Source organism: Panthera tigris, chromosome A2 (assembly GCF_018350195.1).
Source record: "Panthera tigris isolate Pti1 chromosome A2, P.tigris_Pti1_mat1.1, whole genome shotgun sequence".
Taxonomy (NCBI): Eukaryota; Metazoa; Chordata; class Mammalia; order Carnivora; family Felidae; genus Panthera; species Panthera tigris.
In genome coordinates, this window is record NC_056661.1 from 164,921,112 (window position 1) to 164,948,923 (window position 27,812).

The 27,812-nt window shown below is 60.9% G+C and overlaps 1 long non-coding RNA gene across 1 annotated transcript; it reads left to right on the forward strand.

The window, feature by feature from the left end:
* On the forward strand, positions 1–27,812 carry LOC122236468. Its single transcript, XR_006214546.1, has 3 exons — positions 1–80; positions 27,296–27,441; positions 27,543–27,812. It is a non-coding gene; the product is annotated as an uncharacterized LOC122236468 (long non-coding RNA).

Genomic DNA, 27,812 nt, shown 5'->3' on the forward strand with positions numbered 1-27,812 from the left:
TTGCGCACCGCGTGACGCTGAGTGATTGCGTGTCTGAAGAAATGGTCGGCGCCACGGGAGTTCAGGCCCTCGGGCAGCAGGTACCGTGTGCCAGGCGCGGTTGTTCACGGGACGCACCCGGCCAATCCTCACGTTGAGTCTGCAAGGGTGGTGCTTTCGTCACCCCCACTCTCTGCAGGACGGAGCACATGGGGGGGTCAGCGTCTGCTCGGCCACTGGGGAGGAGGGGCCAAGCCTCCGTCCTTGGGCAGACCACCCAGCTCGCCCCTCTGTGAACACCTCTACGCGTCCTCCGCTCCCCGAGACGGTGAGCTGTAGGTCGTCTGGAGGGCGTCCTGCGCGGATCAAGGCACATCCGGCCCCATCAGCACAGGGGCATCGTGCAGAACTTGGGGCGCCGTGTCAGAAGGAGCCCGGGACTAGGCCCGCGGCATCTGGCCCCTCATCTAGGTAGGGGAGGCTTGGGGCAACTCATCTCTCTGGATGTCAGCTCCTACACAGGCTGCTTTCTCATCTGTACGAGGAAGCCACTGCAAGTCAACTCTGTGGGGCCACGGGGACCATCCAAACGGGGACAATGGAAGCTCCCTTGAAAAGTGCCAGGCAGTGCACAAAGGCAGCCGTCTGCTGTCGTGAAAGTGAGCCCCCTTCGAGGACACCCTCACAACACAAGTAAACCTGGGGCAGAAGGTTCTGGCTGCTTAGACCAGAACAAAGCCTTTCATCCCAGCGCGGAGAAAAGAGAACTGGCCAGGAGTCAGACCATTTGGGTTTTAGCCTGTCAAAGCCTTTTAAGTGTTCTGCTTTGTCAAAGGGTGTGTTACAGACTCAGCTTATTTTAAGGTCCCCTTTGCTCAAAACCTTTGATGTTTCATATTTGAGTAGGAGGCTGTTCCTCCCTCAGAGAGGGGGTCCTCGGCTTTCTCCGCCGAGTCCCCTGCTCACGGTCGCAGCCCCTGCACCTGCAGAGCAGTGTGTTCTCCTCGGGGGGTGCGGCCGTGGTCTTGGAGAGGCCTTGGGGCTGGGGGCCCGGGGGCTGGGGGGCTGCTGGGTGAGGAGGTGCTGGGTGGAACCTCTGTAAGACAGGACCAGATAGAAAGGGACGGCCGGGCCTAGGGGGGCAACACTCCCACCAAAGCGGGCAACAGGTGCCCCGGCACCGGGGGGGGGGGGTGTGCCCCCCACTGTTCGCGGAGAGAAAAAGCAGACTCGCCTCCCGCCCCGTAGCGTCGGAAAGAAGAAACTGGGGTTCTCAGTGGTCCGGTGAGTTACCCGAGAACCCAGACTACGCTCTCAGTCTGTCTGTCCCACTCTTACTGATTTCACCAACGCACGCGTTTGGGCTAACGAGTCCTGCCCGCAATGTGGCAGTCTCGTTAGGAGAGCGCCACCAGCACTCAGGACACAGTGACAGAAGGCTGGGGGCCAGTGAGTAGCTGTGCCGTGTCCTCGTGGTCGGTGCCAGTGCAGCGGGAGTTCCGGGGAGGCAGGGCCTTCTCAGGGTTTGCAGGACACCAGGCCTTGACCATCTCCATGTGCGCGTGCCGGTCCCCCCGCTCCACACAGCCAGGCCTGCCCTGTCGGGCACCTGCTGGGTGTCCCTGGGAAGCCTGCACGCGGGCTCTCTGTGCCCCTCCTTCCCAGCCTGCGCTGTCCTCTGTCACACGGTCCCCAGCACGGGTGTCCCAGGGGTTTCCCCGAACCCGACATTTGGCCGCTCTCATCTTGGGGACTCGAGGAGGCCAAACACGGTCAGCGGCCAGGGTGGGAGAGATCACCCCTGTTATGCAGAGCCCCCCAACATTTCCCGGCTATAGATTGACTTTACCACTTTGCAAGAGCTGCTCCCATGGGAGGGGCGGTGCTGACCTGGAGACCAAGGGGCTGGCCAGGTCTCGGGCGGGGGGAGCGGGGGGCTGGCAGTGAGCTGCATCCCGGACCCCGAGGCCACGTTGCCTCCTGGCTGGGCTGAGGGGGCTGGGTGGGAGCCGCCGGTACCCCCACAGCACTGTAGGGTAGCTCTTGTCCCGTTTCACAGCAGGGAAACTGAGGCCCAGGAGGGCAGATCATGGGTTGGAGGTCACCAGCCAGTAAGGCACGGAGCTGGAATTTAAATCTGGCTTCTGGAGGCCAAAGCCTGCCAGCGCTCCACCCCTAGGCCACATCAGCTTCTGGTGCAGGTGTAATGCCTGGTGTGGGCGCCTCTGAGACACCCCTTCTCCTTAGTAGACAAGCCAGCCCTGATGCAGAGGGGTCTCCAGAAGCAAGAGACTGCAGCTGCCGTGTGCACCATGCAAGGGCTTGCTTCCAGGGTGTGGACTTCAGGCCAGTGTGAGCCTGGCGGACTCCACGAGCACCTGCCTGGTCTGAGATCAGGGAGGGGGCGGGGTGGGGGGGTCTGGCCGGAACGCCAGTGAGCTGAGACTCGGGCCCTTAAAGGAGCTCTGTGGGGGCCCAGGGGGCAGTCCAGCAGAAGAGCGCTGGGGCGGGCCGGAGAAGACAGGGCTGGCCCGTGGGGCCACCTGGAGGACGCCTCCTCCGGCTTGGGGCTAAGGGACTGGTGGGCAGTGAAGGCCGCTTGGAAAAGCAAGAAGAGGGCCGGTGACGGATCTGGACCCTCACCCCGAACACAGCGGGTTGTCTGGGAACGGCTTGAAGTTCACGGTCAGCTTGCAACGAGCGTCAGTCGCGTCCCCAAGGGGAGAGAGGTGGCCCGTGGAAGGGGACACGAGTGTGGACGCCTGGGCCGGTGATGGCAGGCAGCAGCCCCCACCCCGTGGCTTAGGGGCGGTCACCTGATGCTAGAGGAGAGGGGACAGACAAGGAGCAGGGGACGCGCACCTCTGATTTCCTGCTGACCTCCCACCGCTCAAACCCAACTGGAGCCAAAGGCCAAGGCAGCTGCTGGGTTGTGCCCAGTTAGCTCCTCCCGGCGCAGAGCCGCTGGAGAAGGGCAGGCAGGTGGGGACGACCCGGCCCAGAGGCCGTAGGACCAGGTGGCCCTCACTCTGTGATGGGGAAGCCCCCGCGCCTACCACTCCTTGGTCCCCGGTTCATGAATAGAGATGAGTCCCGGAGGGCCCCCCCACCCCGGTCCGGCACAAACAGCCCTGCGGTGATTTATTCAGAGAAAACCAACCAGCGGGAGCTCTGGCCCATGTTGAGGGGCCTCTGTCCGCCCACAGGGCTCCGCTCACGCTCCCCGTTTGGCACGTCACTGCCCTCATTGCCCCCGTCACAGGCACATCGTGCGGGGTGCCGTGGGGCCAGCCTGCGGAGGCGCGTGACCCAGAATCGCGCCGGGCCTCCCACCAGATCCCAAACGGCCCAGGCCACGCGCTTTCGTCAGTGGCCGGGGTGGGTGCCGTGGAGTAGGAGGTACCACGTGTGTCCCGGGACCATCACCTGTGCGGTCCCCCCCTTCCCACGTCAGCCGCTGAGTGATACGCTCTCTGAACGAAGCGAGGGAGACCCAGGCTCTCCGGTGGGTCCCTTCATTGCGTCCTGGCTGCGAAGTAAAGGGAAATCCAGAAACGCCGTGGCTGGAAGCTTAGGGCCCAGGTGTGGGGCGCACACGGTCCTCAGCGCTACCCGGCTTCGTAAGAGACGCCGAGGTACGGACCCCGAGGGACACAGGGACACCAACAAACTTCTCGCCAACTCCGTGCACCCAGGATGGTGGGAAGGCAGGGCGGGGGGGGGGCGGTCTTAATCAAGGCAAGTGACTAAATGGCAGTGACATTCAAATTAACATTATTCACCTTCGGTCTGGAGAACAGTGAGCGGATGATCGCAGGTCATGTATGTTTGAGTGGGAAGTCGTTAACTATAAAAACTCACAGTATGGTGTCTCTTGAAAAATACTGCAAAATGAAAAGTATAAAGCCTGTATTTTCCCATTTCATTAAAATATGAGTGTGACACCCCTCCCCCCCCCACCGCCCCGTCGCGTGGGAGCGTAGCGGGCCGACCACCGCCGGCTGGGCTGAGAGTTCATGGTCCCCACCCAGCGCTCAGAACCCCGCCCGAGTGCCGGGCCCAAGGCTGCGTTTTAAATGTTTAAAATGTCGGAGAGCCACTCTCAATATGCACGGCCTGGGACGCAGGCTTAATAAAGCATCCTCCTTCACAGTCGCGGGTCGTGCCGACAAAACGCAGCCGCTGAGGCCGGGGAAGCCCGCGAGGCTGCGGCCTGGAGTCACGCGCTTTCCAACCCCGGGCGGGAGGGGTGCGGTGTGTAGAGTCGTGTGCAAACCCCGAGTCTGTCTGCGGCTTCATTTCCACGCCGGGCCCGGCGGCAAAGTGATGCGGTGGGAGACGCGTGGTGTTTTGGGGTAGGACCGACACGTCTGCTCACAGGCTGAGCTCTAGGGAGCCCTGGGGACCCCGGCCCAGACGCTCCCCTGGCTGGTGGCTGCGACCTTCCCCCGTGGCCCCTGCGGCCAGGAGGGAGGGCAGGGCTCCTCTGGAGGGAGGGAAGGGGCGGACGGCCAGGAGATCCCCCGACGACGGGGCGGAACAGCCCAGAGTCAGGGTGCTTGTGGACCACTGGGTTTAGAGGCTCGTCTTCTTTGAACGGGGCTCTCAAAATCAGGAACCAGGGCCCTTTGCGATTCTGTACGGTCTGTAGAATTTCCATTCCCAACATTGGGAAGACGTATAACAATACGAACATGTGCAAAAAATAAACAAGTGTAGAAAGTAAAAAAGAAAAAAAAACCCATCCACCACCCCTCAGAAGTAAGAGTGAAATGAATGTGTTTGTTTTCCATAGGAAGTATGAAAAAAACAGCTCTGTGTTGCTTTAGGAATCGGCCCCGGGCTTTGAAAGCCGGGGAAAAAAAAATCATTTAAAATTTAATTTTAAACGAATGACGCTTTCTTGAGAATCTCCATTCTGGGCCCATCGCCCTAGCAGCACAGACCACACTTTCCTTAGATACCAAATTAATTGCTTTGCTGAGAAGCCCCGCAGTCACCCAGGAGGGACCGAGGGGCCGCCCCTCCCCCGTTTCACCTGCGACCTGAGAGCTGGCGCCTCCCGCGGTCCTGGCCTTGGGGACTGTGTCTGAAACAATGAGGGAAATGCGACTGTTGTACAAACTGGGTTTGAAATGCGTTTTCCAGACTTGCTTCTGGAAAGGCACCGTTTGGTCTTTGGACGCCATCCAGGCGATGTCGAGATCACCGCCCTGAAGGGACCCCTGGTGGTCTCTTCCAGGGGGCAGAGGTCCTGGCCGCCGGGAGGGAGGGCTGCCCGCTTCTCCCGTCCCTCGATGGAAGCCGGCCCGCGGTCAGGGGGTGCACTGGCCTCCCGCCCACCACACACAGCCGCTCGAGACCGAGTCTGCTCTGTTATCAACTGTCCGCCCCTCGAGGACCACAGGGACCGTGGGGAGGAAACGGGGAGACCATGGAGGGGCTGAGGAGCCCCAAGGCGGGCGAGGCTGTTGGCCTGGGTGCAGGCCGCGGGGGACGCCCTAGCACCCACCCTCGTTGGGGCGCCCACGGTGGTCTTTCCGGAGACAATGGCCCGGCTCCCTACCCACACTCTGGGAAGGGCATCCCTGCAGGGGAGGTTCCGCGGGTCCCAGCGGCACCCCCCGCAAGTGCTATTTCCTGCCCGCAACGTTTCGGTTCCAGTAAGTCGGGCGTGTGAGCACGGAGCGCTCCCCCGCGGTGTGGACAAGGAGGGCGGCAGGGCCGCAGCCTCGCCCGAGGACACGGACGCTCACCCCAGCTCCCCTCTCTCCCCAAACGCCGCGCAGCCCGCGTGCGTGAACCCCTTTGTTCTCCTGGCTGCCGTTCCGAATTTACAATATTTGATCGTAGCTCCACGAGAATAATGATCCCCGCTCCTGAATGTTTTCACGACGGCACACTGAGGAGCCGGCGGTGACGAAACGGCGAGGGGCGCCGTGTGATTCCCCGGCCAGCCAGAGGCTGGGGGCCGCCGCTGAGGGTCCCTGCCGCCCCGGGGGCCCGGCGTGATTGATGAAAACCCTCCCGGGAGGCGCTCCCACTCGGCCATGCTTTTAATATACGTCTTAACACCGTTACGCTTTTAATACACGTCGTAACGCGCGGGGGCGTGCTGGGGCGGGTGCCGCTGGCCTCCTCGGCCTCGTCCGTGACTGTGGGTCACCCGGCTGCCCAAAGGCCCTCAGACGTCATCATAAGTGACACTTCTCCCACCACCCGTGCGTCAGTGACATTATCGGGTGCGGAACGAGGGGGAGAAACAGACCGGTGGCCTCACCCTCTGACAGCTTACCGCACCCCCACCCCTAACCCTTCGGGGACAGGGACGTTGAGCTGCGGGTGAGAGTTCCTATTTTCTTTATTCTTACATTTTCTTGGAACCAGAGAATCTGCTCTATAAAGGGAAGCAACGATTTTCTAGGAGAGCCGAGGTCAAGGCGAATGAGCCCAGGAGAGATGAACACGTCTGGGTTTGGGAGTCCACCAAAGTGAGTTTCGGTCCTGCCACTTGCTAGCCACGAGTCAGGCAACTCACTCTCCCAGAGCCTCCACCGCCGTCTCCGTAAAATACGGGCGAACGTAACGGGATGCTGTGACTGCCAGACCGCAAACCGGGGCTCAGGCACTCACGAAATAGCGGGTTCGCCCGGCGAGTGTCCTGGGACCAGTTGCCCCATGTGGTCGCTGTTGTGTCAAGGTTCAGCTTTGGGCTCGCGGTGCCGCCTGTTTACTGGGCACCTATTATGCGTCAGTGCTAATGCGGAGACAAACCGTGCCTGGCGCTGCCCCGCAGGGCCTCACGGATCACACAGGTGGAAAGACGAGCAGGTCGAGAGGCTGGAGAGGGTGCGGTGCCCGAGGCGGGGTCGGAAGGTGCGAGCTGGAGCTTGGAGGGGTGGATGACGCCCGGAAGGGCATTTGGCCAGAAGGCACAGCGGTCACAGAGACACAGAACCACGGCCTCCCTGGTATGTTCCCAGAGCCGCCGGGAGGACTCGTGGGGCGTGAGCTCAGGGCGGGCTCCTGGACGTGTGGCCGTGGGCTGGGACCCTGTCCTGCGAGCAGGAGGACACCACAGGGGTGTCTGATGAAGGAAGTGACATGGTCAGCATTTTGCTTTGGGAGGACAATTCTGCCAGGAATGTTTGCCTGGGAGGAGGTGAGGACAGCCTGGGGGACAGCGGCTACGGAGGTGAGCCAGAGGAGTGTGGGGCAGAGGTGGGGTGAGGTCTCAGGGAGACCGCAGAACGGAAGGCAGGTGCGGGCCAGGCAGGACAGAGGTGACGGCGCCTTGGACCAAGAGGGCACATCCCGTGATGCAGGGCTTCCCGGGGACTCTCCTCACAGCAGCCCCGGGGGGGTGGGGGGTGGGGGGCTGGCCAGTTGTTGCTTACCTACCTTACAGGCGTGGCGCCCGGGGCTGGGACAAATGTAGCCATCCGTCCAACCCACGTCTCTGGCGCCCGCTGAAACCACACAAGGCTTCCGCACTGCTTCCCAGACTCGACGTGCGCCTCCCAGGACCCCAGGGATGACGCAGGGAATGCATCCCCACGCACCCCCTCTGGGACCACCTTCCCCTGTCTCCGGGTGCCAAGGGCGCTGAGCGAGGCCTCGGCCAGGACCGGCCAGTCGGCCGGCAGGCCGCAAGACTTGGGGCTGACGCGATGTCAACCCGGTGTGGTAACGGTGGTTTTCCCGCTACAAACGGGGAGTAGTGTCTGTGGAAACAGTGCAGGCTGCCTGGTGGCTGGCCCGTTTCCACAGTGGAAACCGGCTTGGGGATATGTTTTAAAGGTCTAGCGTCGGGGCGCCTGGGTGGCTCAGTCGGTTAAGCGGCTGACTTCGGCTCAGGTCATGATCTCGCGGCCCATGAGTTCGAGCCCTGCGTCGGGCTCTGTGCTGACAGCTCGGAGCCTGGAGCCTGTTTCAGATTCTGTGTCTCCCTCTCTTTGACCCTCCCCTGTTCATGCTCTGTCTCTCTCTGTCTCAAAAATAAATGAACGTTAAAAAAAATTTTTTTTAATAAAAAAAATTAAAAAATAAAAAGGTCTAGCATCGTAAGAATGGAGAAAAGCTGCTCCTGACTCTCCATTCCCTCCTGCAATCCTGCCCCAGCCGCCCAGCCCCGTGGGGGCTGCTCCCCTGCCCAGCTGGGCTCTTCCCACTTTGCTGCCTGAGAGCTGCGGGCTTTTTTATTTTTTAAGTTTGTTTATTTATTTTGGGAGAGAGGGCACGCACACAAGCCACGGAGGGGCAGAGAGAGAGAGGGGGAAGAGAGAATCCCGGGCAGACCCCACGCGCAGCGTGGAGCCCCACGCGGCGCTGGAACTCACGAACCTTGAGATCGTGACCTGAGCCGACATCAAGGGTCGGGGGCTTAACCGATGGGGCCACCCAGGCGTCCTGAGACGCGCGTGTGAGCGCTTAGCCGCGGTCGGCCAAGCAGAGCTGGGGTGCTGCCTGAGTGGGAAGCTGGCTTGTCTGGCTGGTGAACACACTTCCAGACGCCCGGGCCTCGTCTTACCCGGTCGCGGATGGTGTCATCCTCCGTGCCCGTGGACCGTCACGCAGCAGCTCGGTACCCGCGAGAACGGTCTCACCTGAGGGGGAGGGGACGGGGCGAAGGGGGGGGGGGATCAGGATCACCTGGGCAGCTTGGTTACCCAGACGCCCTCAAGCTACTTACACAAGCTGAAGACACGGGAGGGCGTTGAGGGCAGACCCCTGGCGCACGGCACAGGGGTCCTGAAGTCACGGTCCGGAAAGACATGGGTGGGAATACACCCCACGGATGCAGCGGGCAGCCAGAGCCCCTGCGAGCCTCTCTCTGGAGCTGCGCGTTGAGAGCCTTCGGTGTCCAGCCTGGAGATCAGCCGTGGTGGGAGCATTTCTACCGTGAAATCCAGCGAACGGTACCAATCGGGCGCCCTGCCCCCACCCCCGAGCAAGCCTGCGGACACATCCCCGCGGAGAACGGTCTCAGGGCCTGGACGTCCCAGAGGGGTCGCCGGCCGCCTCGGAAATGAGAACGAACCCGGGCTTTGAGGGTTCGCTGTGTTTAAGGCCGGTCCACCTGGCCCGGCCCGAGTCCAGATGTAAGCAGGCCGTGCTGGTCCCCACGGCCCGATCCCGGCCGCTTGCCTGGCCCTGACCTCACGTTAGTTGGGTGCTGGATGTCGTAAAACTTCTCACAAGACAACAGCACTAACAGGTAGTGTTTATTTAGCACCTGACATGTGCCAGGCCCCCGTGCGAAGGACCTCATGCGCATGAATCGTTTCGTTTTCTCCAAAAGCCTACGAGGCGGATAATGGCTTCCACACTTTAAAACCAGAGAAAGCTGAGTGGGAGGAGTTGAACCGCGTCCCGCAAAACTACGCTACGGTCCTACCCGCCGGAACCCCAGAACATGCCCTGTGAGTAAAACTGGGGTCATCGTACAGGGACTGAGCTCAGGCGAGGTCACCCTGGTGGGTCACGCACAGGCCCCCACCCTGGGAAAAGGAGGGAAGTCTGGACGCAGACACACGGGACGAGGCGGAGACGGGGCGGGTCAAGCCACAGGTCACTGGCAACAGCAGAGCCGGGAGAGGAACAGGAGACAGGTTCCCTCACAGCCTCAGGAGGAAGCGACCCTGCCGACCTTGATGCTGGGCCTCTGGCCTCCAGAGACGCCGGGAGGCTCGCAGAGGGCAGGACGGGGCCGCGTTCACAGGTTCACAGGCGCCCGAGGGGACGCGACCACAGTGTGATGCCCCAGGGACCCTCAGGAGCAGATGGCCCGACCCCTTGGTTCCCAGAGGCAGACACTGAGGCTAGAGGAGGAGGGGGCGCCTGGAGCGTCGCGGAGCAGGGGCCAGGACCGGAGCGGAGGACTGCGGAGTCCCCGCGTGTGGCCCGGCTCCCCAGCCCGCCCCCGAGGTCGCTGTGTCCCCAGCCCTGGGTGTCCCCCCGGGACAGCTCACCGTGTGGCCGCAAGAGTCCCCCACTGCTGCTGGGCCCCGCCTCTGCCCCCGCCTCGCCCACCTGCCCGCGGACCCCCGCACACCCCTCGAGAACTTTGGCTCCTCGCACGTGGCATCTGAGGACCCTGGAGTTTTCCAGAAGGGAAAAACATCGTCCTTCCTCCTTTCCCTTTGACTACGTTCAGTCGTCTTTGCGCCAGGGAGAAGTCGTCTTTGCGACTTCTGTCGGACGTCTGACACTTCCCTCTGAGCAGCAGCCCAGGGGGCCCGCCGTAGAGGCTGAGGCGGGAGAGGCTCATCTCGGGGGCTAATGATCGCGCTGGCCTCAAATGGTCGCCGCGAGAGGGACAGCGGCCAGTGCACCGTAACCTCATGCGTTAAGGAGATCAGTGAGCGCATGAGCAGAGAAGTCTGCCCGATGAAGTGTGTCCGTCTGGGGTGTGCCCTGTAACCCAGAGGGACACGCGGTCCACGGGGGCCTCGGCGGCAGCCCAGACCTCACGCGGGTCCCCCCTCCTGTCTTGCTGCCCTTCCTGCTGTGCCCTGGGCGTCCTCCACGGCTCCCGGCCTCCCTCGAGTCTCCCTCGTGCGTCACAACCAGCACAGACACGGCCCGCCGAGGTACGGCAGTGCGCAGGACTCGGTTGGACTTGCGTGGAAACTTCTAGACGGGGCTGGAGGGGCTCGCTGCAACGCCGTTCGGTCCTAATCACGCTGGAGGTGACTTCCCACGCCGTCCCCTTGCAAACGTGCAAGTCACATGGGAACATCTGTAAAATGCTAGAGGCTCCACCGCGTGAGCTGCAAAAAAGGAAAGTCCTCTGACTTCGCCAGCTCAGTAACGCGGCCGCCGGGGGCCAGTTTGTGGCGCTTCTGCCAGAAACCCAGCTGGCATGAAAGTGGGTTTTTAATCCAGCCTGGAGTAGCCTCCCGCGTTCAGAAATCCTTTGCACGACTGCAGAAGTCTCCAGCAGGCCCCTGCAGCATTCCCCGCAGCTGGAGAAGGCGAGACGTCCCGGCCGGCACCGTTCGGGAGCCAGATCCGCGCGGCCCGAGCCAGGGGCAGAGGCCGGGCCAGCGGGCCCCGTCCGCGAGCCGAGGGCCCCAGCCTGGGGACAGCTCTGACGAGGGGAGGTACCCACCTGGGACGCAAGCACAGCGTTCAGACCAAAGGGGAGAGCTCTCTGAAGAGACGCAAACAGCTGAATTCAAGAGAAACAACACAGATGGGCGACCAGGCCTTTCAGCCCCCGATTCTCTTTGTGCATCCGGTCTGGCTCCCAAAACCCCGGGTGGAATCGGACCCCCGCTCACGTGGCTCCGGTGCACAGACCTTCGTCCACTCCCACCGCCTGCGGAATAAAGTCCACGTGCTTGATTCTGCCTTCTCTCCTGCAAAAAACAGAACGGTTTTTAAACTGATGGTGAGGATTGTGTTTGTCGAGCCCGCAGGCTCCCGTCCATCCGGCCAAAGGAGCTTCAGCCCGGGGCCTGTCCATTGGGTGGGGGCGGCGGCCCGCACCCCAGGGCCCGGCCGGGGTCGCTGCAGGACGCTTGCACGCTGGCCACGTTCTCTGACCTGGGGCGGGGGGTGGGGGTGGGGCTGCTGTCTGGGCTTACTTCCGTCTCTCCAGATCTGCTCCTGGGGTCCCGGCACGGCGGCCAGCTGAGTCACGGATTCCTCTGCGTGCGCCCCATGGCCTCGAGAATACCGTCCTGCTCTGGCACCCACAGCCTTCGGAGCCCTCCCCGCCCCCTCGCCCACAGCTCCCTGGACACCAGAAGATCTTCAGGCCTCGCACCCGGGCTCACACACTCTCCCCCTCGCCCCCCCCCCCCCCCCCGCACAAAACTTGCTCGCCTCGAGGTCCAGGACAGACACCCCTCCTTGTGAGCAGACTTCCTGCTCCCGCAGCCACGAAGTCCAATGAACTGCCCCCTTGTCTACAGGCGCGACCAGAGACCGCACCGTTCCGGCTGTCCTGTGCTTCCTGTCCACGCTCGGGGCGCACACGTTACTGCACAATCGCGTACAAGTGCCTGAAAGAGAAAGGCTGTGGGTTGGTCCTCTCTGCCTCTTGCCTGATGCCGTGGGCAGAATCTAACAGACGTTACGGGTTGGGAAAGGTGCCGAAGGAGGGTGTGTTAGGGGCTGAATTGTATCTCCCGGGATTCGCACGTTGAACCCTAACCCCGGGACCTCAGAACGTGACGGCATTTGGAGACGGGATGTTTAAGGAGGTGATTGAGGTAAAAGGAGGTCACCAGGGTGGCCTTGATCCAATTCGACTGGTGTCCTTATAAGAAGAGGAGATCAGGGCATAGACGCGTGGGGGGAGGATGGGGTGAGGACTTGGGGAGAAGACGGCCGCCCACGCGCTGGGGAGAGAGGCCCCAGGAGGAACCAGCCCTGTGACACCTTGGTGTGAGACTCCCAACCTCCGTCAGTCCCCGTCCCTCTCTCTGCCTCGTTCCCACCACCACCCGCAGCTAAGGGCCTCCCCCAGCAGTCCTGCCCCGGCCTCCCTGAAGTGCCTGCCGGGGGCTCAAAGGACACAGCCCTCTCCAGCCGCCACCGGCCCGGAGGCCGCCTCTGCAGGCTCGTTCACGCGGGTCCTGAAGGAGCCCCTGCGGCAGGCGACCCCCTCCCAAGCCTGGAGAGGGGGCACCCAGAGAGGGAGGGGTGGGGTGCAGGAGCAGGGGAGACAGAGGGAAGCAGAGGCTGAGGACGGAGGGGAGGCCGGCCGCCCGAAGCCTCCCCTCCATGCCGAGAGCGGCCCTGGACCCGACAGACAGTGCCCGTGCTGGTTCCTCCTGTGCGTGCATGCCTGCGTAAACGCCCCCGCCACACCCCTGCAGGAGAGCTGCCACCAACAGCTGCGGGATCAGGAGATCGCAAACCCGCTCTGTTTTGAAGATGTCAGCATTCAGGCGGATCAAAAGTCGAGCCCGGAGGCTGCTGTCAGCCTCCCAAGCACATAACTTCATACAGTTTCAGAAGCCCCGGTGCAGGGCTGTGGCTGGAGGCAGGCGAGTGGCCGCTCCAAGGCTGCGGGCAGCAGGGAGGGAGGGAGAGGGGCGGGGCGGGAGGGGGGGGCCCGCAGGGTCGTGGGCAGGTGGGGCGGTATCTCCTCTGAGCACCCTTCCCGGGGTGGGGGGTGGGGGAGGGCCCTGGTGGAGGGGCCGAGACACCGCACCCCCCAACTTCTCCAGGGCGCCCCAGAGAAGCTCTGAGACGGCAGTGTGATTTCCTCCACGGGGCAGCCGGGAAAACAGGCTCAGAATTATCCGGGGGGGGGGGGGGATGAGCCACAGCCAAGGCCTCCAAGTCCTAAAGCGCCGGGAGCAAGGAATAGCGGGGAAGGGCGGGGGGCCGGGGTCACGGTCGATCAGGAATTGGTTGAAGCTGGGTCGGTGTGAGCGTGCGAGCGCGCGGCCCCCCACAGCACCCTCACAGGCTGCGTCCTGCGAGGAGTCGCTTGTACGTTTCTGCGGGCCTCTTCCCCTGTGTCCCCGTGTGTCCCCTCCCCCTTTCCTGCATCCTTGAGTCTCATTCACGGGTCCTGAGACACCACCGGTGTCTCCATGACCTCAGTGGGCCCTGAGCTCTAGGCGGGGATGCCTGCCCCGCTCCCAACTGTACGAATGGAAGAAAAGACCAGAGGGGGGATCTTTCATCATGCCCGTTGGAAAGACAAGGAGAGTGAGGCACAGAGAGGCGAAGACAGTCGAGGTCACATAGCTCACAAGTGGAAGAAACGCACTAAAATCCAAGCAGTCTGGACCCAGAGCCTATAATGTTAAGCACTCTTTACTACAGGGATAATTCTTCATTTTTTTAAAACAATTTTGCTGGGGCGCCTGGGTGGCTCAGTCGGTTAAGCATCTGACTTTTTAAAAAAACTTTTTTTAACATTTATTTATTTTTGAGACAGAGAGAGACAGAGCATGAACGGGGGAGGGTCAGAGAGAGAGGGAGACACAGAGTCTGAAACAGGCTCCAGGCTCTGAGCCATCAGCACAGAGCCCGACGCGGGGCTGGAACTCACGGACCGCGAGATCATGACCTGAGCCGAAGTCGGACGCTCAACCGACTGAGCCACCCAGGCGCCCCTCGTCTGACTTTTTATCTCGGCTCAGGTCGTGGTCTCACAGTTCATGGGATCGAGCCCCCCCATCAGGCTCTGTGCTGACGGCATGGAGCTTGCTTGGGACCCTCTCTGTCTTCCTCTCTCTGCTCCTCCCCTGCTCTCTCTCTCTCCCAAAAGAAATAAATAAACACTAAAAAAGATTTTAATTTTTCTAAGTGTAACTGTCTCCATGGTAACCTGTGGCCACATTGTCCGGGTACCGCTTTCCCGAAGAGATCCTGCTCAGCTCCCAGTGTGGGCACCCGACACACCAGCAGGGGGGCTGGGAGGTGGGTCAGGCTAGACATGGACAGGGTCACTCTCCTCTCCTCTCGGGGGTCCTCCTGCCTCTTCCCGCCCGACTCCAGCGTCCCCCTGCCTACACCCATCTCCCCTCAGGATCCCATAGCTATTAACACCTTGTGTGGATGCTGTCGACCTGGTGAACCTCCTCGGAGTAAAGGAAGCCTCACCCGAAGGAATGAGTATCTAATAGTGAAAATCTAGGCCCGGAAGCACAACGATAGGAAGTTATTTGGGATGGTGGGAGGATTTCCCCCGGTCCCTATGCTCAAACCGCTGGGGCTGGGCGGACCGCTGTGTTTGAGGACGGCGCCCCCAGGAACGGTCTGTGCTCAGAGCCCGGGTTATTCCGGGTCGGTGCTGACCGCAAAGGGCAGAGCCTACGGGCTGCTGGGAACACCCGCGTCTTGGTGTGCGGCGGTTACAGGCCACCCTGCAGAGGTCTGTCCGGCCCCACGCTGGGGGTCTGTCCCCACCTAACCCGGGGCACCAGGAGCCGAGTGCAAAATCTGCCTCCTAAGAGTGCAGGTGGCCGTGGCTCCTGGGCAAATGTCCTGGTGGCTCAGGGTTTTGAGACGGTTCCTGGATGGGGAGCATGTGCGTGTGTGTGTGTGTGTGTGTGTGTGTGCGTGTGTGTGTGTGGGGGGGGTGTTTCCTGTCTCTGGAACAGTCCTCCTCCAACAAGGATTTCCCGACCTCCAGCGGGGCCCGGTAGGCCGGGGCTCCGGGGAGCTGGTCTCTTGGAGAAAGCGGGGGCGACATGGGTGTTGGAAGGATACTCGCAGCCACTGAGCTTGGCCTGCTCTGCCCGTCCCCGGCGCCCCCAATCTCTCCGAATCTCGGAACGGGTTGAGGCTCGTCGGGCTTCTTTGGGCCACGCTTTCAGACCCCCCCTCACCTGTGTCTCATCAGCCGCGTCTGGACACGGAGACGGGGCTCTGACATCCAAACTCCGCTCACCGGCCCTGCGGACGCCCCGGGGAACCCCGTGGCTGCAGTTGGCCTGCCCTCGGGCCCCCCTCCCCGTGAGGCGGGGATGGTAGGGCTCACGCTGGAGGTCCGCACGGAATACCCAGCTGGCCAGGAGTCACAGAGCACGGAGGCTCCCCTGCCCCCACCCCCACCCCCGCAGTGAGTCCCAGAGGCGCGTGCAGAGGAAGTTGCTCCCTTAGCATCTGTGGGCGAGCCGGCTCCTGGAACTACGGGCCGGGGGGACCTGAGGGTCGTGTCCGCCCTGCGCGGCCCTGTTCCCGAGGACGGCTCGTCGCCGTTCCAAGTTACGTTACCTCTCACCTGGCTCCCTGCCTCCGTAACCTCGGACCTTCCCCGACCTCCGGCAACCTGGGGGAAGATGCAGGAACCAGTTCTGGGCTTTAGGTCCCGTTCCAGACGGTAGTAGCTTCCCGTTCCTGCCGTGACAGGTGACCAGACGCGGTGGCTTTGAAACAACACAAACGCACTGGCTCACAATTCTGCGGGTCGGAAGGCCGCCGCGGGCTACAGGCGGGTGTCCACAGGGCTGGTTCCTTGCGGAGGCTGCAGGGGGGGATCCAAGTCCTTACCTTTCCAGCTCCCAGGGGTGCCCACACTCCGCTACTGGCCCTTCCTCCCCCCCGGGGTGCCAGCGACACGGCGCGCCTCCCGTCTTCTCTGAGCTCACACCTCCCTCCGGCCGTGGCGGGGAAAGGACCCTTGTGACCAGACGGGGCCCACCCGGATGACCCGGGCAGTCCCCTATCCCAGGTCCCGATCACGTCTGCAGAGTCCCCTCCGACACCCAAGGTCCCATATCCACAGGTTCTGGGGATCCGACCGCGGGCATCTTGGGGGGCACACCTCCAATCCCAGAGAACCCAGAGGCCCCGCCCCCCAGTCACCCCCCCACACACACGTCTCGGGCCAGGAGCCCTCAGGAGCTCTCTGCCTCTCCAGTCCTGAGCTTGAAGCCGGTCCGGGGGCCTGACCTGCACCCTGTCCCCGCCGGTGCTGCCTCAGGCCCCCCACTGCTCTGCTGTGTCGTGACCCCATCCGGGCCCTGCAGTGGCCCTGCCTCCCCACAGCTCCTTTCTCAGAAACTCGGGGGATGTCAGGGCCCGCCCACTGCCGCGGAGAGCCCTGGGTGCTGCCCCACCGCAGGCTGCAGATGCTGGGGTACTTGGGGCTCCTTCCTGTATTGGACGGCATTCAACACGTGCCCTAAAACCCAGCTGTGGGTCCGCAGCGTCGCCCCACCCTCCTAAGCCTCATTGTCACAGCCACCGAGCAGCCAGGGCTGGCCCTCCCTCATGTGGACAGTGTGACGGGGAGATGCTCGATCCCGCTAAGCCTCAGTTTGCCTATCTGTGAAACGGGGGTGATACGAAGAGCGTCAACCTCATCAGGCTGCCGTCAGGATGAAACGAAGTCCTGTGCGGGGCGCCTGGCTGGCTCAGTCTTTGCGGCATGCAAGGCTTGACCTCAGGGTTGTGGGTTCAAGCCCCACATCGGGTGTGGAGCCGACTTAAAAAACAAAAAAGAAAGAAATGAAACCCGATGGGCCTTGGGTACGGCTGCAATACAAGTGCTCCTACAGGTTAGCCGCCACCATCATCACCATCCCTGTCACCGTCGTCTGCAGACGAGTTCCATGAGGGAACCCACATGAGGAAGGCCGAGCTTTGGGTCCAAGCCCAGTGCCGCCACCAACAAGTTCTGGAGCTTGACTGAGTTACTTGTCCCTTCTGGACCTTCCTCGCCCGTCAAGCCCGTGCCACGGGAGCGGCTGAGAAGTGGACCCACAAGGTTCTGGAAAGCTGCAAGTGACCGCATTGCCAGAGCACGGACGTGAGTGCTCCCTGGCACAGGATAGGGTGTCAAACAAGGGCACGTGGAGGCATTCCCACCTCTGGGGTCCACACAGCCTGAGAACGCTCTGCGCGTCCTCTCCGTGGGCACCTGAAAGGTCTCGTCACGTGGCCCAGGGGGAGGCTGGGGCACAGGGGGGCAGAGTGTGTGCCCCGGGCCAGCAGCTGCCAACACACGGCCAGGCCTCCTGTGCCGGATTCGGTCCTCCCGGCACCCTTATGTTGTCCTTCTCCCGGGAACATATCCCCGGTCTGCAGAGAGGGCCGGCTCCGAGGAGGTGGGCTCTACCCTGTGCACGAACGTGCCATAGGACTGGGGCCCCCGCTGCTCCCTCACTGTCCCCCGTCACTGGCCCGCACGTGCAGAAAGCCACCAGGGGAGGGACATCTGAGTCAACTTGGAGAAAGTGAGACGGGGCGTTTGGGGCACAGGGTGGTCCCGACACAAGGGCCCAGAGGGAGAGAGGGACATGGGTGCCCGGGAGCTGACCTGCTCTGGGCTGCATCGTAGGAAAGAAGCCCCAGGTGCCCCCCCCACCCCATCACCGCACCAGCACCTGCAGGAGCCCGAGTGTCCCGAGCGAATGGGTAAAGTGTGGTGTGTGCCCAGTGGGACATTACTCAGCCCTAAAAAAGAACGAGATCTCGCCATTTGCAACCACACGGTTGTTGTGCGAAGTGAAGGAAGTCAGACAGAGAAAGGCAAATGCCACATGATCTCAATTGTATAGGGAAATCTAAAACAACGACGACAACAAATGCAGAAACAAGGGCAAAGCAGAGACAGATGCCCCAGTGCACACTGGTGGTGGCCAGAGGGGGTGGGGGCAGGGGGAGAGACAGGCTTCCGGTTGCGGCCGAACGGGCCCCGGGGATGAAAGGGACAGCGCAGGGAATCTCGCCAACGGTGCTGAGGTACCGTTGTGTGGCGACAGCACAAGGCTGCACCTGCGTTGAGCACAGCACGGTGTCCACACTTGCCCGGTCACTGCGTCGTACCCCGGAGACTCAGGGCACATCGTGGGTCAACTACGCTCCCATGAAAAACAGATAAGTGAATGAATCATCAAAGAACAAAAACAATTTGGGGTGCCTGGGTGGCTCAGTCAGTTGGGCGTCGACTTCGGCTCAGGTCATGATCTCGCAGTCTGTGAGTTCGAGCCCCGCGTCGGGCTCTGTGCTGACCGCTCAGAGCCTGGAGCCTGCTCCGGATTCTGTGTCTCCCTCTCTCTCTGTTCCTCCCATGCTCACCCTCCGTCTCTCTCTCTCTCTCTCAAAAATAAATAAAGATTAAAAAAAGAAGAACAAAAACAATTTAAGAAAAAGAAAAGCTCCCCAGCTGTGGCCCTGGTGTCTTGTTCGGGATGGTGGGGACGCCCACCCAGGCTAGGAGCCAGTTGAGGCCAAGAATCACAGCTTGGAGTGATGCTGTTTGCTCACTCCGCAGATATCTAGTGGGGCCCCTGTGGGCCAGCACCGTGCTGGGGGCTGGGATGCACCTTCTCCCCTCGCTGACGGAACGGGTGATCGGACAAACGCGGCATTATCTACCTTTTAAAGATCTCCATCTTGTTGACACACACTCGTTTGCCTGTTCATTCATTCATACAACAAACGTTTCCTGGGGGCCTCTATCCTCGGCACGATGAACACAGCCGAGAACCAGACGGACAAAAATCCACCGCAGAGCTCCAGTCCCTTGCTTCCGATGAGGAATAACCAGCATTCTCTCGGCGTCTCTTTTTCATGGCAGCCGTGGTTATTAATCCATGCCTGACTTCGAAATGGAAACTCCGAGACCGAGTTAATTGCCTAATTACTTTTGGAGAATAACCCACCAACCAACCATGGGCGAAGGTGAGTCTAAAACGATATAAACGCTCAGAAATGAATGAAAATATAGCATCTCTCCCCCCCCACCACACCCCACCTAGAGTGTCTGTGTTTCTAAAGACACTGAAACATTTTGAAGGATAAAATGTCGATTTCATTGTTTAGCACGGGGTGGCTCTATGTTGTGTCTGGGTCTTTATTCTCATAAAATGATTTCAAAAAACTATGCACTGGGGGGATTCTGTAACCAAAATCAGTGTCCGACGACAGCACGTGAACAAAGAGGGAAGCCGGGCGGCCGATACCACGTGGCAGGGCAGGGTCTGGTCGGCCTCTGGGCCCAGTCACTCCTCAGCCCTCCTCTGCCTGGGGTCGCGTCTGGACGAGGCCGGGACATGGAGTGAGGATTCATTGCAGCAGAAGAGGGAACCAGACACTTGTAGGCTCAGTTGGTACGTGGGGCTTCGGGGGAAGGACGTCTGTCCCTGCGTCTGAGGCTAGACCTACATAACCCTCAGGTCCGTGACCTTGAGATTCTCTGTGAAGCTACGAGAAAATGTCCTTCTCTATGGGAAGACAAAACACGGTAATTCTGCGGGGAAATCTACTTATAAATAACACAGTGTCGTGGTCCCAGACAACTCACATCCACCTACTTTGTGTCTGAAAGAAACGTCAACAAAAGAGGTGGAATGTTTGACTTTTCCCCTAAATGTCCACTTCCTATACTTACTAAGTGTTTTTTTTTTTTTTTGGAAGGCAGGTTTTTTTTTTAATTTTCTTAAAATTTTTTTAATGTTTATTTTTGAGAGAGAGAGGGAGAGCGCAAGCAGGGCGAGGGGCAGAGAGAGAGGAGACACAGAATCCGAAGCAGGATCCAGGCTCCGAGCTGTCAGCACAGAGCCCGATGTGGGCTCGAACCCACAAACTGTGAGATCATGACCTGAGCTGAAGTCGGATGCTTAGCCGACTGAGCCCCTCAGGTGCCCTGACCGTATGCATTTCTAATAGATAAAGGTTTTTTAGGAACGTGACCACCACCTGTTATCACGCCCCCATTCCAGCAAATGCAGTGTGGACGCCGTCCGTCAACGGGGCCAACACCTTGGTCTCGTCCGCGGGCGTCTGCTCACTGATGGGGGCATGTGTCCCCAGGGTTGTCGTCTTCTGCTGGAACCAGGCCATTTTGTGAATCCTCTGTTCTTAGCTGACTCTGTCCCCTCTGGCCTGGGGCACCATGGACAGTGACTGGGCCCCTCCGCCCACCGGAACGGACTGTCCTGGGGCCCGTATGCCACCCTCCTCCCACAGCACCCCCAGAAGTGGACTAGACTCCTAGTCCTCAGCATGGTTTGCAAACTGCTCTGAACCTTACGTTGAACGTGAACTGTGTTAAAGACAAACAGCTAGGGGCTGGGGGGCCCTTGTTCCTCTCCGAACTCTGCCGGTGAGTCGCATGCCCGGCCAAGTCCTCTGACTTACCTTGGTTTGGATTGCCCTGTGGACAGAGAAGGAGGTGTCATTTCAGTCACCCGGAGAGCCACGTATGCCCCCCTGTCCACGGAAGAGAAGGAAGCCCTCACCCTCCAGAACCCTGAGTCACCCACCGATCAGATCACCTCGGCTCTCGTTTTACGCCTGGCCGGGGAGGCAGGAGAGGGAGGACTGAAGAGGGTCGCGTGCAAGGCCGTCGGGCCGTCTGATGAGTGGCCGCCCCTCCAGCACCCACGGCCGGCTCTGGGGCCCCGCAGGCAGACCCCAAGCTGAGACAGGGCTCCAGCTCGAAGATGTAAAGCCCTCCTGCATCGTTGCCCCGGCCCCGCTCCCACCACCGCGGGAGGCCAGCGGGCTGTGTGTGCAGGTGGAGTGGGGCGGTGTCTCTGTCCCCACGTGGCCTCGTGGACGCGCCCCTGTCAGTACCTTCAGCACTCATCGGGCCCGCAAGAGCAGAGCTGTGCCCGCAGACTGGGCAGCCGTGTCCCCTGCCGCGGCGGCGCGCACAACCCTCTGCTCACACGCGCGTGCCCACGTGTGTGCACGATGCAACCACGCGCGCACACACACTCAAACCTCCAAGCTCCAAACGAGCAGAGTGACTCAACAAAAAGCGTGAGGCACGTTTCCGGGAGCCCGGGATGCTGGCATCAGTTAAGCCCCACAGCGGCGAGAAGCCGCAGGCCAGACGTGGGACTTACTGTCTCCAGGTGTCTTAGTGGGGTCTCGCGGAACTCAGCAAACCGGGGCAGGAGATGTTTCTAAAGGAATTTTACTGCATTAAAAAAAAAAAAAGGGATCCCTTTTTCCGTAAGGCCTCCAGTTTAATAAGTATCCGGGGCTTACCCTTAAATTCACCGGGGCTCAGCGCTAAGGACTTTATGACAGATTTGCCACTCATCTGAGAAGTGGCCTGAATCCCGGCTGTTATAGCTGATAGATTTATCAAAGCCGCTCTCGTTGGCTCCCGGGCGCGTGGGGAGCGCCGAGAAGCCGGGAGGAGAGACGGGGGAGGTTTGGGAGAATTAGCTGCGGAGACTGGAGCCGCCCCGCCCGGAAATGGGCCACGCGTGGGCTTAGAGCCGAAATCTTTGGAACGGGAGGCACGTCTAGTTACGGGGAGCCGCGCAAAGCCGGCGCCTCGCTTCCACGGGCCGGGCTGCACCGAGTAGGGGCCGCGTGGATGTGGAAGTGGACGCCCCCTGCCCACGGCCTCACACCTGCTTCGGGGGCGGGCAGCGCGCGTTCCAGCTCCAGGGTCCCCCGCTAAAGGGTCCGCCAAGGGGCCCTGCGCCCGAGTGGGCAGAGCAGAGTGGCGCCCACGGCCACGCGGACGCCCCTCACGCCCACTGACCACGGTGACGTCTCCATTCACTTTCCCGGGTGCGCCTCTCCGAACCATCGCTGAGGGCGTTTCGCAGCGAAAACACCCAGGTGTGCGGGGGCCTGGTGAGCGGCGACGTGTCCCCCGGCCTCCGACGTCCCTGCCTCGACCAGAGGTGTCCACGGCGGCCCCGCCGTCTTCTCTTCCCACCAGGAACTCGCCCTACTGTGAATGGCCCCGGCAACCTGTCCTCTTGGGTGGAACCCACGCGTCCCGGGTGCCCCTACTCCCCCCCAGTCCCACACCCCAGCTGCTGTGTGCCCCCCTCAGTATTCACACGTTGAAACCTCCTGGTTGTGTAACCACGTTCGAGTGCTTTGCAATTTCTTCACCCGTAAACTTCTTCACCCTCGTAGTGGCTACGAGGCCTAAATGTTTTGTATAAATGCCATTGTCGTCCAGCTCAGGTACGGCCGGCGTCAGCCCTTCTGTTGTTCCCGTCGCTGAGCCTACGCGGGACCGAAGCCGTTAACGAATGTGCAGCGACACCGCCCCTCCCAGGAGCGCTGGCCTGCGTTGCCTGCCGTCTGGTTTGGGGTCTGCCCGGAGACCCTCGCCGGGGCAAGGGACGTACCTGGAGATTCAGAGATTTGCAGAATGGCTTCTTAGGATTTAAGGGCTGGGAGGGACCCGAGTCCTCACCCCTACTTGGCACATGGACACTGAGGTCCCCAGAGGGGCGGCCCCTGAATCAGCCTGGCCCCTTTGAGCCTCAGGACTCGGTATGGAGCCGCCACAGCCTTGCCCGAGCTGTTCCGCGGGGCTCGAGCCCGGGCCCCAGCCCCCAGGTGACCCCCCCCACCACGCACCCAGGCAGGGTGAGCTCCCAGGGGCCTCAGCCCAGCTCCCCCAGGGATCGGCAAAGGGGATCGCCATTCGCCCCGGACCGTCACTGGTCAAGGGCTCCTGCATACAGAGAAGGGGAGTCAGTTACCAGGCGGGTGGACCAGCTCCCAGTGCCTGCGGGCCAGTGGCTGTACCTGTGCTGGGTGTCAGGAAGGGAAGGCCGTGGGCGGGGGTGGGGCCCTCAGCAGCTGGAAGGCAGCTGACGGGTGGGAGGGCGCCACCATGGCTGGCTGCCGGGGGGACCGTGCTCACAGGCGAGGGCTGGTGAGGGACGGGCCGGTGCAGGGCAGCCAGTGCAGGGCGGCCCCAGCTGCCCCCCACCCCCAAGCTCCCCTCACCTCCAGGACGCCGTCTTCCATTTCAGTCTATTTGCGCCTGATAAGCCGGACTGGGGTACGTGGGGTGAGACGATGGAAATCTCTGAGCTTTCTTGTGGCCCAACTATGCGTCGGTCTGCCTGGTGGTGATGGCGGCTGTGGATCGTGAGACGCAGTCAATCCTTGGTCAAGGTTCTGGTGGTCATCTGGAGGCTGATGCCGGCCCACCCCCTTGGGAGCCACAGCCGTCAATCCCTCCTGGATGGAGGGTTGGGTGGCCCAGGAGGGGGACAGCCCTGGGCCTCCGCTCTTCAGCCCATGCTTCTGGAAAAGCCCTGAGATACCTCCTGACCATTGGCTTGGTTGAGGTCTAGCGGGACAGGCCAGCCGCCATTAAACTCCCCCCTGGGAAGTGGGTTTCCGAGCCGTGGCTCAGCTTGTGGAGGTGCCACAGTGTGTGCGGCCACGCCAGGACGGCCACGCCTGACCCGCTGGGTGTGCAGCCCGGGTGGAAGCAGGGCCTTTGGACAGAGACCTGAACTCCTGGGGTCTAGTCCCACCTTCCCTGGAATCTTCTGGTCACGAGATGAAGAACGAGAGACAGTCTGAGAGAAGCAGACGCGTCACAGCTCTGTGTCCCGTATCCTCGTTGGTGAAGTGCACAGGTCAGATCCAGTCACCTCCCGCACCCTAACGGTCCCATTCGGTGGCCGTGGCTCCGTCTGCCACCTCAGGGTCCATTCAGGTCCGGGATGATGTCATCCCATCAACGATGTTAAGCCAAAAACTACGAAGTCACAAGTCTGCTGCCTGGACAGCCTTGCCACCCGTCACGAGACCCGATGGTGGGCTTTCCCACCTGTCCGGCTCCAGATGAGGGACTGAGCCCACCAGGCGAGGAGCTGCCCGTGGCACCTGACCACACCGTCCCCCGTGGGTGCGCGTGGGGAGAGACGATGCAGGAGTCTCTTCAACATGCGACTTGCTTCGGAAACTCTCTGCCCTGCACGCAAAGCGAAGACAACCGTCTACCCATCTGGCAGACCGTCAGTGCCCCTACCGTGCGCTCTCTCCGCTGGGTCACCGCACGCCTGGTGGCGTTATCAGCGGTGTGGCCTCGTGGCCCCGGGATCAGAAGCCACTTGGGATAAACTCAGCATCACTCACTAACTGCGTGAGACTAAACAAGTTACTTGGGCTGTCAGCACGCGGGTTTCCCCTTTTCTGAAACGGGAGTCATTTTGGGCTGTGCCCGGATTTAAGCTGCGTCAAGGGAGGTGGGGCTGACAGACGATGTCAGGCAGGGGTCATTCAGAACCTGTTACGAGGACAGCAGTGACGCTTGGGGACAGCGGAACATATGGTCACCGTCACCCTCCGCTGTGTCTGACCCTCAGCACCTCATGATGCTCTTACCTGAAGCCACATCGGGACTCGAGTGGTGTTTTTTCCATCGGGTACAGGAAACATCCAACGAAAGTTTGAGTCTTGCCGTGCGTGGGGAGATCCAGTGAGATATCCTTTCTGGAGAGCGAGAGAACCTGGCCCCTCTGGGCCCTGGGAGTGTGGGAGGGCAGTGAGCTTGAGGGCGAGGCCCGAGCTCCAGGTAGAGCCTGACCCGGGGGCATGTGGCCTTGGGTGGAAGCTTCCGGGCTCCAGAGGTCTGTGGACATCCATGTCCAATATGGCGGTAGGGCAGCCAGGCATCCCAGCCCCAGCTGACTCCGGGCGTCCTGTGGCCCGCTGGGGGGCGGGGGGGTGAGCCGCGGATGTTTGTGGTGCTCTGTCACAGCAGCCCGGGAGATCATGCACAGAAAATGACAGAAAGGCCGAGAGAGCCACAGGACACAGAGCTATACCACATCTGCCTGCCTCTTTGCAGGGAAGAAAGGGCTGGTTTCAGTCCCCGTGAGTTAGGTTTCCTGTTACTTGCAGGCAAACGCACTCCCAGCTGATCAAACGGTTCAAACGGGAAAGGCTGGAGATGTTGTTAAGGGACTGCTTAAGATGCCTTGCTCTCAGCGGGCAGGGGGCTGTCGGAAAGATCCGGTCTTTCTGGGAAACGACAAGGCGCGTATCTGGGGATTCAGTAGGTCCGGGCCCCAGCAGGGTAGCCTCTTTATAGTATTAACGAGTATTTCGGTAGAGGCGTGAACAAGTTACACACGGGGTTTTCTTAGGAAGATGAATCTTCGTTGAAAACACCTCCGTGGGCGCCTGGGGGGCTCAGTCGGTTGAGTGTCTGACTCTCAATTTTGGCTCAGGTCCTGATCTCACGGTTTGTGGGACGGAGCCCCACGTCAGGTTCGGTGCTGACGGTGCGGAACCTGATTGGGATTCTCTCTCTCTCTCTCTCTCTCTCTCTCTCTCTCTCCCCCTCTCTGCCCCTCCCCCCACAAATAAATAAACTTAAAAAAAAATAAAGAAAACACCTCCCTCCCTCACCAGCACCCTATGGTGGGTCAGACGTTTTTCAAATGTGCCCCCCAAAGCCCAGGTGAATGACAGTGGCATGTATCACAGTCTCCCCGTCCCTCGCTCACTCCAGCCTGGGAGCACTCGATAATCAGTCTTTCAGGGTGGGAAACCCAGTGCTAATAAATGTAGGACCCTGGGGCGCCTGGGTGGCTCAGTCAGTTGGGCGTCCGACTTCGGCTCAGGTCACGATCTCGTGGTCCGTGAGTTCGAGCCCCGCGTCGGGCTCTGGGCTGATGGCTCGGAGCCTGGAGCCTGCTTCGGATTCTGTGTCTCCCTCTCTCTCTCTGCCCCTCCCCTGCTCGCTCTCTCCCTCCCGCGCTCTCTCTCTCTCTCAAAAACAAACATTTAAAAAATGAATGAATTAATTAAAAGAAAAAAAAGAAAGAAAAACTCTCCAAGCTCATACTCGTTTAGGACCTAAGTGAACAAGTCCCTCCCAGTCTCTAACCCTCCCAGTTCTGCTACCCGCTGAACTGAAGCCTCGAGAAGACGTGTGAACGCGCTGACCCCCGCATCTGTGACTGCGGCCTTATTGGGAAATAGGGTCGCCGGGGATGCAGTTAGGTAACATGAGGTCAGACAGGAGTGCGGGGGGCACTACTCCAATGTGCCCGGGGCGCCAAGGAGAGCCAGCACGTGAAGCCAGACGCGCAGGGAGGCGGCCCTGCGGGGATGAAGGCAAAGGCTGGAGCCAGCTGCCAGCCCAGGAGCACCAGGGGCCGTGTGCATCCTCCAGAAGCCGGAAGAGGGAGGAAGGACCCCCCTCCCCCTTCCTCGCAGGTCTCGGAGGAAGCAGGGCGCTGCCGCGACCTTGATTTCAGACCCCTGGCGTCCAGAACTGGGAGGCATTTGCGTGGTTTGAAGCCCCCAAGTTTGTGGTTTGCAAGGCAGCCGTAGGACAGTAATATTGATCACGGACACCCAGGGAGCACTTTGCAGTGAGCACACCCAACCCCCGGCCCTGAAATCCGGCTTTAATGGCCTCGGGGTTGGGGCTGCGTGTCTGTGACTTGGACCCAGCAGAGCCCGTGTGATGGACCAGAAGCGTCCCCGCCACGTGCTGGGTGAGGATTAGCCTCCGTCTGCAGATCGGAGGCTCCGGGGAAAACGTGTAGTGCCCGACGGGAGCCACGGGCTCACCTGCTCGGCACCGTCACCCTAGGACCCTCTGGGCTCCGACAGCCCACAGTCCGGCAGGGGCCCCGGCCCCGGCCCACGACCCCCAGGGCCCTCGACTCCCTGAGGCCACCATGAGCGCCCGCGCCCCTCTGTGCCTCCTTTTTGGTCTGTGTGTTTACAAAGCCGACCGGAGCCAGATCCCGGGGAGCCAGTAGGTGCATCCGTGCCCAAGACGGAGAATTAATTAAATTTACGGCTCCAGGTGATGTAAAATAAATTAGGTCTCTGTGTCATTGATTTAAGTCCTCACACCTTGACGGCAAGTTTACTTAGGATGTGCTATCTCTGAGTAAAATAACGCACACCTCAAGAAACGGAAGCCGAGTGTGTGCGTAGAGATTACATGAGCGGCTTCAACTTTAGGAAGTAGGTCACAAATGAGGTTTTACCCTGTGCGTGGAGAGCTCAGGGTCGGCTGAATTATTCATGCAGTCTGCGCTCCACTGTTTTAAACTCGACAATTGAACGCTGGCTTGGAAGGTCATTAACACCCAGGAAAAATGCAAATGGTTTTCCTCCATCTTTTTAATTGTCATAGCATGAGAATCACCGGCACGCGGAGATGAGACGAAAGCAGGTCCCCTCCCTGGTGGGGGAGGCGGCTCCCACCTGGCACACTCCTCTCGGATGGAGACTGGAGAAGGTTCCCGTGGGCAACTGCTTCCCCGCAGAGACCCTGGCTCGGTGGGTAAGGAAGCAGATTGAGGTGCTATTTAAAGCCGTGTTCTCATACGTGAATAATCAAGAGCCTCTTTCTTTCTTTTTTTTCTTTTTTTTTTTTTTAGGGTGGAATTGGGGGCAATGCTCAATTAGCCTAGAAACTATCCCCTCGCCTGGCCACCTGTGGAAGGAGAAATCCCACATAGATCGCAGTGGCAGAGGGGACTCTTCCCAAACCTTCATCTTGGAAGCCCACAGAGGTGTGGAGATTCGCCCCGAGCGGCTCAGCGACTTAATGATGGTCGGAACCGGCACCCCCTCCCGTCCCCAGCCCAGTGCCCGATTCGCTGCACCCCCTGTCCCCCAGGAGGGCAGATTCGAAGGGCTTATGTGCA